General features: G+C 36.6%; 1 long non-coding RNA gene across 15 annotated transcripts in view; it reads left to right on the top strand.

Moving 5' to 3' along the window:
* The window catches only part of LOC141945843 (uncharacterized), a 173,681-nt gene that overhangs the window by 25,832 nt on the left and 135,278 nt on the right, over nucleotides 1–12,571 (top strand). For 14 of the 15 annotated variants that reach the window (XR_012629637.1, XR_012629633.1, XR_012629639.1 and 11 more), the window contains exon 2: nucleotides 2,099–2,197. The exons of the other annotated variant lie outside the window; for it this stretch is intronic. This is a non-coding gene — a long non-coding RNA (uncharacterized LOC141945843). The remainder of the gene's footprint in view (nucleotides 1–2,098; nucleotides 2,198–12,571) is intronic. 15 annotated transcript variants of the gene reach the window in all.

Below are 12,571 nucleotides of genomic sequence, written 5' to 3'. Positions count from 1 at the left end.
ATTCAAAAAAGCTTAGGCAGACAAACAATTGTATAAAGGGAAAAACACAGGTTGGCTAAGACCAAGGAGCAATCTGTGTTTATGAAATCATAGTGTGCAGGCTTACTGGCAGGAGTATTTACCTTGCCAGTAGTAAATCTGCAGTTTCCCAGGCAAGCTTATCTAGCAGCCCAGGTGCGGGGCACAGTCCTGCTGTGGGAAGTGTCTTCTGGACACAAACAGCAACATCACAGTTCCCTGAAGGACTGTGGTGCTCTGTAGAGCCAGGGTGTTACACATGCATGGTCTTGCAAGTGACCTTGATCTCAGAGAAGAGAAACTGATGCCCAAATAGAGAAAATACAGAGCCTAGTTGCCTCACTGTGTGCAAGAGGGAAATGCAGGAAAGGAGCTTGTGGTAATGTTTCGTTGATGTTGGAGACATCCAAGTACTGCTTCCAACTGGAGTAAATAGCCCCAGCTACAATAACTTGAGTGTTGGATGGAGAGTCTGCCACTTCTGAGCATGGACAAGAGGTGGAAGTTGTAGAAGACTGCTGGCTATCCTCTATTTTGGAAGGCAGACTTATAAAATACAGGGGCAAGTTAGGCAGGAGGATAATGTCTTGCATTGAGCCATGATTCTTGTTATTAATCAGTGATTAAATAACAGTTTGGCCATATAAATTCCTTCCTCTTTCAACTCATAAAAGAGCTGTGCTCATTTACCCCAGCCAAGAATTTGATGTAAAATTGTAAAAATTTGGGGAAGCTTCCTGTTTCTTTCATGTACACAAGAATTTAGTGTTATGTAAAGAAACTGTGTCATGAATGTTACCTAGCCCAATTTCTGCATGTAATTAATTGACTTAGATTTTTTCTCTGTGTGTAATTCCACACAAAAAAGGGTGTTTCAAATCACAGCTAATTGTTGAGAATGCCTTCCAAGGAATCTTTCATTAAAAAAAAAAAAATCCTAAATACTTCTATTTTCATTTTTACATCATACACTTGTACAGTTTTTAAGCAAGCAAAGTGGTATTTTTCTACTGAGCCTTAAAATAACAAACTTTCTGTTTATTGCAGAAAAGTCAGAGATTCTACATCATTTGTTCTATAAGAATCTAACCCCATATACTTTACTAAAATTTCTACTTGGGATAATTTTGTCCAACAACTCCACCCCAATGGCATCTACGTAGGGAGAGTTCATAAAAAAGAAAGAACACTTGGGGATGAAAGGTACTTTTTTAGAGTACATAAAGCATTATGATTAGGCCTTCAGATGTTACTTGTCTGGGACCTTGATACAATACCTAGAAATACCCTTTTCCTGGCATGACAGTGTCATGAAGTCATTTGAGTAGTAATTTGTTTAGAGCAATACCTGTGATTTCTGGCATGTGCTGGAATTTTTAATTCAGGCTCACATGTGTTGAGAATAAACACTTAAAATCACTAGGCTGGTAAAATATATAAGCTACTTTTTATGACCTTGAGTGAAGCTGTAGTATCAGTGAGAGCCTATTTTGAGTTGCAATGAAAAATGGTTTCTTTAAAGAAAGACTTAGTTTGTAGGGAGAGGAAATTTGCTGGGATTTCTTTTTTAAAGGCTGATAGACCGAGAAGGGCCTCCATCAAAGGGGAAAGCTTGGAGAGAAAAGACAAATAAAAGGGAGGGGAAGAAAAGAAGTGAGACTTGAAGGCTTAGATACTGGATCCAGGAGGAAAGTGAAGGATAGAGGGAGGATATAAAAATAATGCAAATTGTGAGAAGAAAAATGATACAGAAAAGAACACATGAAAAATGGAAAATAAGATTAAGAAAAAGAGCAGAGCAAGCAAGAGAAAAAACATAAGCAGTAGTGTTGGAATTAGGCCAGTGCTGAGCCATGGCGGTTCACAAAAGAGCCCTGATAACACTTGTAATGAGGGTCAGACTAATTGAAATTTGTCCCTCCCCAATTCTAATGGTTAAATTCCAGTACTGATGAGGGAAAAACAGGCAGAATGAGAAAGAACTCTCCAGTATGACTAGGAAAAAACTTATTTAAGTATAAAATATACAAGGAGAAGAAAATAATTTTTCCAAGCCGTAAGTTTTTTTCTTTGTTTCCAGCACATAGTGAATTATCACTGAATTATCACTGACACTGAACATAAATGGAATTCAATCAAGTTCCAACTTTAAACAGCAGCCTGAGGAGACTTCTTAAATGTAAGTCATTTGGGTATGAATATACATTATTAAAAAATTATTTCTGCATTCAAAAAATAGATGCTATGATTTGGGGAGAAATAAACTGAATTCACTGTATGTAACTAAATAGCTGAATGTACATTTTAAATACAAATCTTAGTGCAGGCTTAACCACAGGATCGTGGCTGATACTTCTTTAAGAAATAACTTCTTAGGGTTTCTCCTGTAATTAACATTAACAATAATGTAAAAGAAGAAGATATTTATGATGCAAGGTCTGCAGCTAACAATTTATACCAGGAGGAGATCTGATCCTTCTTCTCTATTTTATCAATCATTAAATCATTACAGGAAATAGATGAGACAAAGGATCCTTGAGTTTTTCCAAAGTCTCCTTTTGTGTAAATTAAGTTAATAAATTTTTTAAGAGCAAAATACAGTTTTAAATATTAAGCTAGAAGAAATTGTTTAAATAACCACTTTTTACAATGAGTACTAGTATTATGGAAAAGTAATTACACAGAGTAAAAGACATGCCCAGTATTTCTCATTTAAGGTGGGAAAGACCTGTCAATACACCTAAAATTTATGGGATATAATACTTGCCTTTTACTTGTACCAATTTAAAGGAGAGGCAGCTCTGCTGAGGTAATGCCGATATAAAATACACTGAAGATCTGGCCAAGTGATGAGGGGCCTGATTCAGCCAAGTATATAAACACACACTTAAATTCATTCCCACTCGTAGCATATGCTTACATGTTCTGTTGCTTCACTATCACACACAGTTTATGTTAGCTATAGCATAGTCCAAAAACTATAATGTAAGTAATTTCAGAATGTATGCAGAGCTGTAGGCTGTGTAAGTAAATGTGTTCCCATCAGCTTCTGGGCCCTGCAAATAGAGTGCAAGTGTTGCTTGCACCTAGAATCTGCCCCAGAGTACTCCTCAGAGCTGTTGTGAGAAGTCTTTCCCAGCACCTAGAAGGGTTTTCTGTGGCTGGCTGAGATAGTGTTTTGATCTTGAATTCTTTTGGAATCTCTTTTTATATTTAGTAAAAGCCAGCTACTCTGTTAATGCATTTAGATAATATAGTGATTGACACCTTAGAAATACTTAAGACAGACAGATAAAAGGATTCCAAATGCAGCCTTTGTGAATTTTTAATACAGAGATTTTGCATTGTCCAGTGATGAAAACAAATCATCTATGGAAAGACAAAACTGTTTTTCCATTAGTATCACTCACTGAGGATGTTTGTATACATTCAGTGTCTGATAGCATCTTAAACTTAATCACTTTGGCTTTTGTAGCAACAAGATATGTGACTTGACAAGCACTTTTATTTTGCATCTTCCTCTCCTTTTTTTTTTTTGTGAGTTCCAAAGCCCATCTATTGGAAGTTGTTGTATTTTTCCTGCAATTACAGAATCCCTGCCTGAGGACAATGGCTATAATTTAGTGTCCTTTAGGCTGGTCTAATAGGGAGAGAGAATTGATGATCAGGTGATGTTCTCTGATCCAAAATTGTTTATTTATAAACAATGCACAAGTTCTGGACTTATTTTAAATTCCAGAGAAACCGAAGAAATTGGGAAACAACTTTCTTGCTTCAAATAACCAGGTTTTTCAACTAGTGCTGAACCAAAGAAACTCTGTATTGCTGTTCTTTTGGGGATCCAATACCAACAGTCACTCTGGGCTTGTCCTTGCTTTCATTTTCTGTTTGCTGCACTGAAATGCTTTTTTACAACTCTTCCCAAAATTATGTATAACAAAACTATTCTATCCAGATAATTTTAATCAGTGGGTAGCTACCTATTTGCCCTTGCTTTGGGACAGTGATTTAAGTTGTAATATCTTTGGTGAAAGAGAGTAGTCAAAGGTATTAGCTTCAATGACATGTGACCTGGCCTGTAACACCATGTTGCTAATGTTTCCTGATAAACAAACCAACTCTCAACATCTCATGGTCACTCCATAAAGTAAGACTAATTTACCAAAAGCTAACAAATTCAAACTCTATAATCTCCCACTATCATAGATTACCTGGTCTGTTCTTGGGTAGAGAGCGCTACTCTTACATGTCACTTAGTTGTTTCAGCACATCCAAATTACAGTTAAAATTCTTTCTGTATGTGTTTCTCTTATTTAATTGGCTAAGTTATCATTTACTACACATCCTCAAACTCTTTTAAATTCCAGACTTTAATTAGCTTTAAACTAGAATCTGTGTTGCACAAATGTTAGTAATGAAAAAGGAGTCAAGTATTTTTCTACAATAGATGGTATTTTATTATTTCTAAAAATGACCCTACTATAGTTTTTAAAGGAAAAGTTGCTAAATAAATTATCACTAACATTTCTCACTCAAATTCTCAAATGTTTTTATGAACTTTAAGTCTGTAGCCAATGTATTTTTTTAATGCAAGTTATCCTAATACTAATGACCATGCGGAATTTTATAAATGTTCAGTGTGTGGTGACAAATAGTATATTTTATAAATTAATTTCAAGTTAATGCTAAATTATTATGGAATTACATATTACATACACTTTACTACCAAAAGACTTCATCATGATTAATGTTATTACAGTGAATACCAAAGGAATTAATAATGATTTGCACTTATTATAGAGCAGTACCAATGTAGAGAAAAGAAGGTTAGCCTAATTAAATTCCAGAAACCACTTTAGGGCTCTGCTGCATTGTGGAGGCTGGTTTTTATGTTAATTAATTCTGTATGAAAGGTTGCTGAAGTGTTTTAATATTGTTCAAAGAGGCACCAGGAAGTATTTCAGAACCGTTATTTTTTTGCTCAGGTTATCTTGTCCAAGCAAGATGGGGTCCTTTCCATGATGAGCTCCTGCATGCTGAATAAATTATAGTAAATAATAATGGTCTGAAGATTCTCATCTTTTGAGGGATAGAACTGAACTCGGGTGAGGATATTGCTGTGTTCTGAGAGGACACAACTGAATTGGGAGTCAAACCTCAGGCCTAGAAATCCAGTTCATTTTCTTGCAGTAAGCAGTGTTACTGGACAATACATTATGGACTTAACTCCCCCTTTTGAATTACTTACTGCCCTCACTCTGAGTCTTCCACACAAACAAATGCGAGACCAGATTTGGCTTAGATTTGAGTTTTCAGACACCTGATTTCATAATGATTTGGTGTTGTAGTTCAAGAGGTAAAAGGGTATGGTTTTGCATGTTTGTTGCTTTTTGGTTCTTTTTAATCTGTGGTAGAGAGGTAGAAGACATTTATTGACATCATTTTGGTGACCTGCCTAGTTCATTTGCAGCTTCCCTTAACTGTTGTTGAGTAATACAAATATTTCAGACTCGGATTCACACCAACAAAAATAGCTGTGAAAAAGCAAATGTGAAAATTTGCTTTGCCTCTGCTTCTATTCGAATTCTTGGAAATGTTTTTACTTTTACCCTTCTAATAGACCTGTTCAGAAATCCTATTCAAGCTGGATTTTTCCAACCCCAATTCCCTTAAGCACATGCTTCATATATTAGGCATGTGTTTAAATTCTCTTGATTTAGAAGCATGTACTTAAGGGCACTGCTGAATCAAGAAGGGCATGAGCATGTATTTAAATGCTTTGCTGATCAAAGGAACAAACCTTTTGATTTGATCTACATTTAATGTGAGTTAGATCACCTTTATCCGTTATCTAGTAGTCAAGAATTTATCAAATGTCTCTACTAAAGACACAGTTCTTGACTAAACTGTGTTCTTCTGGCTATGGAAACAGGAATGGCTGCATAATACACCACACTATTTTTTTTTATGGCATTGGTTATAAATTACATTTTCAAGTACTATAGTCTCACTGCAAATAAAAGAGGGGATCGAGACAGTAAAAATGGAGAAGAGGGGTTTGGTTGTTAAAGTCATATATTCAGTGTAACACCAGAATGATTCAATATGTTTTATGTTCTTAATATTCTTCTTTCTATATACAGTACAGTATGTAATACATCTCTTCCTCCTTAGACTAACAATTTATATTCAGGATACTCTAATGAAGTACATCTTGAGTCTCCTTTTCATGGCTAATGAGGAGACAACAAGAATTTGACTAATACTAGTACAATTACTGGAGCAGTGAAGCGTGCATCTCTGATTAGACGTGATAATTTGCAAGGCTGGGCTCTTCACATTAAGTTTGCAAACAGTTTAAAAATCACTTCCTCTATTTATCCAGCTAATCTCTGTTTAATGACTCCAGACCTGACAAAAGAAAGACAAAATGTCTCTTAAAATCCTATACTTCATTTATGAAGCTTGTATATAGGGCAGAGGTGTAATTTATAGTAAATCTTTTCCAGAAGACTTTTTGATGAAGCTATGCAGCTGACTTTTTACAATGCAGTGGTATTTTTATTCATCCTGTAATACTCAGCTTCCTTTATATAGACATTTGTTGGTTTTGTCCAGGTTTAGACATTTTTCTACAGATTTTTGGCTCTTTTTATTTCTTTTCTTTCTAATTCACCTTTTAAATTCAATACTTGATTATCCATAGACAGTGAATATTTCTATCCTATTTGCTTTTTTTTTTTTTTTGCAGAAAATGTTGGTAGACTTACTGTTGGTGGTGCTAGGGAATTCTTCATTAGTCAGCAGCACCATGGGCAGGTGGGTTTTAACGAGAATCTGGCATTTACCATTACAGATTTTTATGATGCTCCATTTTCTTTGAGGCCTATTTTCACCATTTGGACGTGAAGCAAGCTGCCTGAAACAACAGCAACTCAGGTTAAAATTCTTGATTAATTTAATTAAGCAAATAGAAACAGCTCCTGCTGTCGGTAGGTGGCACTCCTCCTGAATCAGGAGTAAGAAGATCTTGTTTTAAAAGGCCAGCTGTTTCAGATGGGCCTAAAAATGGATGTCTTCATATAAAAATCTGTCCCAGAGTACATCACTGTTATAAATAATGTGTCGTAGGTGTGACTGCAAAGAAAGAACTTGCATTAGAGGGTTTAAATGAGTTCACCAAGTTTACAAATGAATTTCCAGTTGTTATGCTCGTGACTGGACCAAGTGCCACAGTGTTGACTCCATATTGTACAGTGGCATCATAAGACTGTAATTTTTTTTTAGGATCCTCTAAAACTGAGTAAAAACAGATTCAAAATCAGGATACTGTCCTAGGAAGATAGAAAGTATTCATGACTGTGACTCACATAGATCTTTTCTGGAGTTTTCCCTAAAATGTGTCAAATTAGATGCACAGAGTGAGGATCAAATGCTCAGCCTGTTATTCTGCATATATTTACTTGTTTAGATAGCTTTCGGAGAGCATGATTAACTGTGTCTAATGTATCTTGTTAAATATTGGCTCTGGGATTTCCCTGTCTATTTTACTTAGAGATACCTAATAGCTTTTTGTTTCCACTGAAAAACAGCAGCTGTTGCAAGGATTGTGTGGAACAGACAGAAAATGTGCATCAGTTTCCTTCTGTACCTATGGAATTTATTTGTGTCAGGGAGGAGTGGGTCCCTAGAGAAGTTTTGACAGACTGCATGGAAAAGACATCTTTAAATATAGAAGACATCTGAATCTTCCTCCTCTTCCAGACATAAAGGAGATAAAAATAAAAAATTGTGGTTTTTAGCTCTTGGGGATCGCAGGTTTCTAAAACTGATCTGTGAATTCCCTAGTAGCAGAACATCCTCCCTGAAGACTGGGATAGAAGGGTGGAGACAGTGCAAAATGACATCACTTTTTGCTGTTACTAATGTGATGGAAGCTGGCCAATGCAGCTTCAGAAGTGGAAAAAGCAGATAAAGGATTTTCTTCATTTCTGCTCTGCAGTTTCCACTGGTGGTCCTAATAGGGCCACCTGTCTGATTTCACTCTTCCCCATTGTAAAGCAATAGTTTTAAGCACCAGAAGGTAGCATTTGAGTATCTATTAACTCTTCATATAATTCTTAATAATTTTTTTTTTAAATCAGACTCATGATGCATAAAAGTGTAGGAGCTAAGGAAGCCATTTCTCATTGGAGAAAAAGTGAAAAGAATGTACACTATAATCAGGGCTAGGAGTAAGTGTGACTTCTTTGCATATTCCTTGTTCCCTATGCTATGATAGCTATCATTCTTAGATTCCTGAATCTATATCTATATAATTGATATTATTTTGTAATAATAAGTTTCCTGCTTCTAATCACAACAGCAGTGCTGGGAAAGAGAGGACTGCTTTTGCACTTGCTTGATATCCTGGGAAGCAGCTTATTCCCCCACGGGTGAAGATGAGGGCACTGCACTGGTGTGTTCACGCTATTTGGATTATGCTTGTGATTATTGGGAAGTTTTCTTACCACCACCCAATGAGCAGTCCCACACTAATGTCCAGCATAATGTCCAGTACTGTCTCTAATCTCCAGAGGTGCCCATGAAGCTTTGAAGAGGAATACTGAGTTGCCTTTTCCTCTCCCTTGTGTCTTGTGTCAGGATGCAGAGACTGGAAGGTTGGAGCTACTCCCTCTCTATCTGCTTGGTGGAATTGGGATGCACTGTGCTGGGACAGATCATTTAGAAGCCATTTAAGCCACAAGATGAGATTTTTTAGGAGAAGTTTACTTAGAAACAGGTTAAAGTTAATGTAATTAAGTGATAAAAAGACAGAAACAAGAAAATAAATCATTAACCTTAGAGTCTCCACTAACTGATGGTTCCAGCTTATGGGGCTGGCTAATGAACTACTGTAGTTTTTTCTAGGGATCGTACCTTGGAAAATTCCTAGGGCTACATAATTCCCACTCCATTTGAAGCAGATAATTAATGGAGCCACCCTGAGTTAATTCTGCTTTTTTCCATTCAGAATGAAATAACACCTTCCTTTTTATTGTCTGTTCACGCAACTTGCTGACTGTATAAAAGGCAAGACAGGAAACTTTTTTTTTTTTTCCTACTGGTTAGTCATTTTTAATTTGTATTCTCTGGTGTAAATAACAAAGTACATTCTGCCTGCTAGTCAAACAGCATCTGGTTTGGATCCCTTTGAAATCAGCTGAAGTCTTTCTAGTAGACTTTATGGTTTCATAGTAGCTTTATCACTTGTACACATTTTTTTAAAAAAAAAATTAACTTGTGAGCTGGGGAAAAAGAAAAATTTAGTGGAAAGGCTCTGTGGTCAGGAATCTATATTAACAAAGGTTTTTACTCGAAGATAGTGGCAACGCTTAGAAAGCATGCTTTCACTCTATCTCAAAGTGAGAGTTATTCTCTAAAATAGATCACAGTAGTTGTCACGCATATTAAAAAAAAAAAAAAAAAAGGCACATTGGTACTCTTCTGACTATGTCCGTAATAAGACCTTAAGTTTATTCTGTTAACAGTTCCTTAAATTAAACAGTGACTATAGCAAAGTTTTCCTACCAATAGTTTCTCATTGTCATTATCAATGTAGTGGAGCACTGCTTCAAGCATGCAGGGAGTGTCTGTGCCTTTATCTTTCTCCAGTATTCCTGATTTCTACATAGAATTGTCTTGCTTAGGGTCTCTATCTTGTTGCAGTCCACAATGAAAAAAATCTGGAACCTAATCAGGCAGCTTAAATTCTCTTTTATAAATGACATCCAGAATATCCCCAGTGCTGGGTTTGCTGGCAGTCTGCCAGATACCATGTTCCATTGCACAGATGTATCACCTTTCCCTGCTGAGATTACTCACATAGAAGAGTTCACATATCCCTGAGTATGTCCAGGAGGAAAAACAGGTTTGTGCTTAAGGCATTAGCATAGAGATCTGGAAATCTGAGCTCAGAGATAAAGCCACATGTCCCCGGACAGGCAAAGAAATCTATATCGTAAATGGCAACAGTGTCAGAATTGCCTGTGTGTAAAATAGAAATAATATTTCCTCCTTGCTTTGTTCTCATGGATCACAGACTCCTTAAGGAGTAGATGGTGGTACGGTAATCACAGAAATAATATTTGGGTTTTCCCAGGACATTTGTTCTTCAACCATGAGGAATGCTGAAATAAGATTCACTAATCAACCGGGAAACTACTGTGAATTCCAAGTTTACCCAGTCCCTCAGGTTATTTCCACCTCTCTGCATATCTGAATTATGCGAATCCTGATTTCCTAAGGAAGTAAGATTTACGTAAGCACCTTTACCTATCTTCCCTTTTTGAACCAGACATGCTTGTGAATAGAGTTCTTAATCATGTTAAATTCCTAATAAGTAAAGAAAAAAGTTCTCCTGGAAAGCAAATATCCTATTAGTATATCTACTGGAGGGAGTGAAAAAATAAGTATCTCTTAAATTCTTACTAAAGTAAAAAAATCTACACAGGATAGCAGTTTATGAATGCTTAACTTCTTGGAAAAAAATAAGTGTTATTTGGAGTTTTTGCTGTTTCAAACATTAGAGAATCTCCTCCTCAACTAAAGCTTCTTTCCTGTTTGAATTATCCCTTTTCAAACAAGGAGCAATAGAAGAAGGGGTTTTTTCCAACTAACACTTACTGGATGTTTAATTAGGGTGAGCTCACACATATTCAGTTAAAAGTCAACCAACTAGAAGATATGAGTTGAGTGGAAACCAGATGTAGCTAGCTGCAGTGTTCATGGAACAACTTGTTCTCTGCAGATTCCTTGTTATTTCTTCCCCAGATGTGAGCTGTACCCTCCAATTATTGTGCTGTTTCAAACAACTTGTTCACAGGCTCCGCAGACTTCAGAGCAATTCTTGTACAAAGCCAGTCACCCTCAAGTTTGGAATAAATAGGGATTGAGCTATTTCTTAGATTACTATTTAGAAAAGAGGCTTAAAGTGTAGCATCCCCTTCTACTTAGTTGTTAGTCTGCTGTTGGTGCTGTTTGTGTTGTTAGTCTGCTGTTGGTGCTGTTTGTGTTGTTAGTCTGCTGTTGGTGCTGTTTGTTAGAAGAGTCTTCTCATGCATCTCTTTCAGTACCTTCCTTTTTGCCCCAGGATATCCTGCAGTGGATTTTATCATGCTTTTGTTTGTTGCAGCAGAGACCCTTTTACCTGTGTAGGTACTTACAAACCTCAATTTAGTCACCTTTTCAGTTTTCTGAGGTCCATGCCTAAACCTGGAATTTCAAGCACTTTGAAATATCGACCTAGAAAATCCTGAGCTGAAGCTTTAGTTCATCTTCACAGAGATTTCTGATATGGTCCATAAAGTAGACAATACAGTTGTTAAAAGACTATTAATAATGCTTCTATAGCTAATTATCAGGCTTGTTCCTCTTCATAAGCTCTTTATATGTGGATGTGGTATAGGCAGATAGAACATGAATTTCACTGCACTATCAGTGACCTCTTAGCCTAGGTGATTCACTACCCCAGCAGTAGATTTTGTGCCTGAGTGCTGCTTTTGAGCTGCAAAGCCCCAGGTCATAGATGTTGTCATTTGGATGTGCACTACTGTTGAAGATGTGCAAAATGTTTGGCATTGTCTGAATGGGAAGTCCAGCTACAACAGAAACACTGGTTTCATAAGAGGGCATGTATATGCAGCAATGCACCAAGTATCTCTAGAAGGCCAGTTTGGGAATCTGCTGTCCTGATATGTGAGGGGAACTTACTTTTGTGTGTATTTTCCATTAACCCTGAAATAAGGGTTCCTTGCCATAGAAAACTTAAGGCACAGGTTGGGTTTGTTGGTCATGAAAGTTAAAACAATTAACTCATTCATGAGGCAGGAATTTTAATTGAGATCACCAAGGTTGAAAAACAAGCTAGTTATTCACAAGTAGACTTATACCTCTTCCCAGCCCTTTCCTCTAAATATTTGGTCATAGAAGGGCTTGTTTTAGACCAACTACAGCAGAAGAAAACATTACACCTAGATTTGATATTCTGTGAGTCAGTGGAAGTTGGTAACACACAGCTATATTTATCTTGTCCTGTCATTTCAAATGTACCTTACCCCACTCTATGGAATCATTTCTTATAGATGCTAGCAGCAGTCCTTGACATCTCTGATTTTTTTTTTTTTTTTTTAAACCAGACTTGTTTATTTTAGACAGGTTGCTTCATACCCTGTTCAGAAATGAAATGTTTTCTTTGTGTATGGACTTTGACAGAAATGAAGAAAAATCTCATCCAATTTCCTCAGTTATCCTTACCTCATATGAAGGCAAACATTCACAGCTGTCTCTAGTGTCCTGCAATGCAATAATTTTTCTCAGAGGTACCCGAAAACCTGCTGACATGGCCACTTGCCTTCTGTGGTACTGTAATGTCTGGACACTGGGATTACAAGTATCATCTCTGTAAATTTCCATTAAACCCAGTACCCCTTTGAACAAACTTGCTATTTAGGCTAACAGAAAATGTACAAAGATTTTTATTGGCACTGAAATGAATAATTTTCAAAAGACCCCA

Source organism: Strix uralensis, chromosome 7 (assembly GCF_047716275.1).
Source record: "Strix uralensis isolate ZFMK-TIS-50842 chromosome 7, bStrUra1, whole genome shotgun sequence".
In the NCBI taxonomy this organism is placed as follows: Eukaryota; Metazoa; Chordata; class Aves; order Strigiformes; family Strigidae; genus Strix; species Strix uralensis.
The sequence above is the reverse complement of the archived record's forward strand: the minus strand, read 5'-3'. Positions and strand labels throughout refer to the sequence as shown.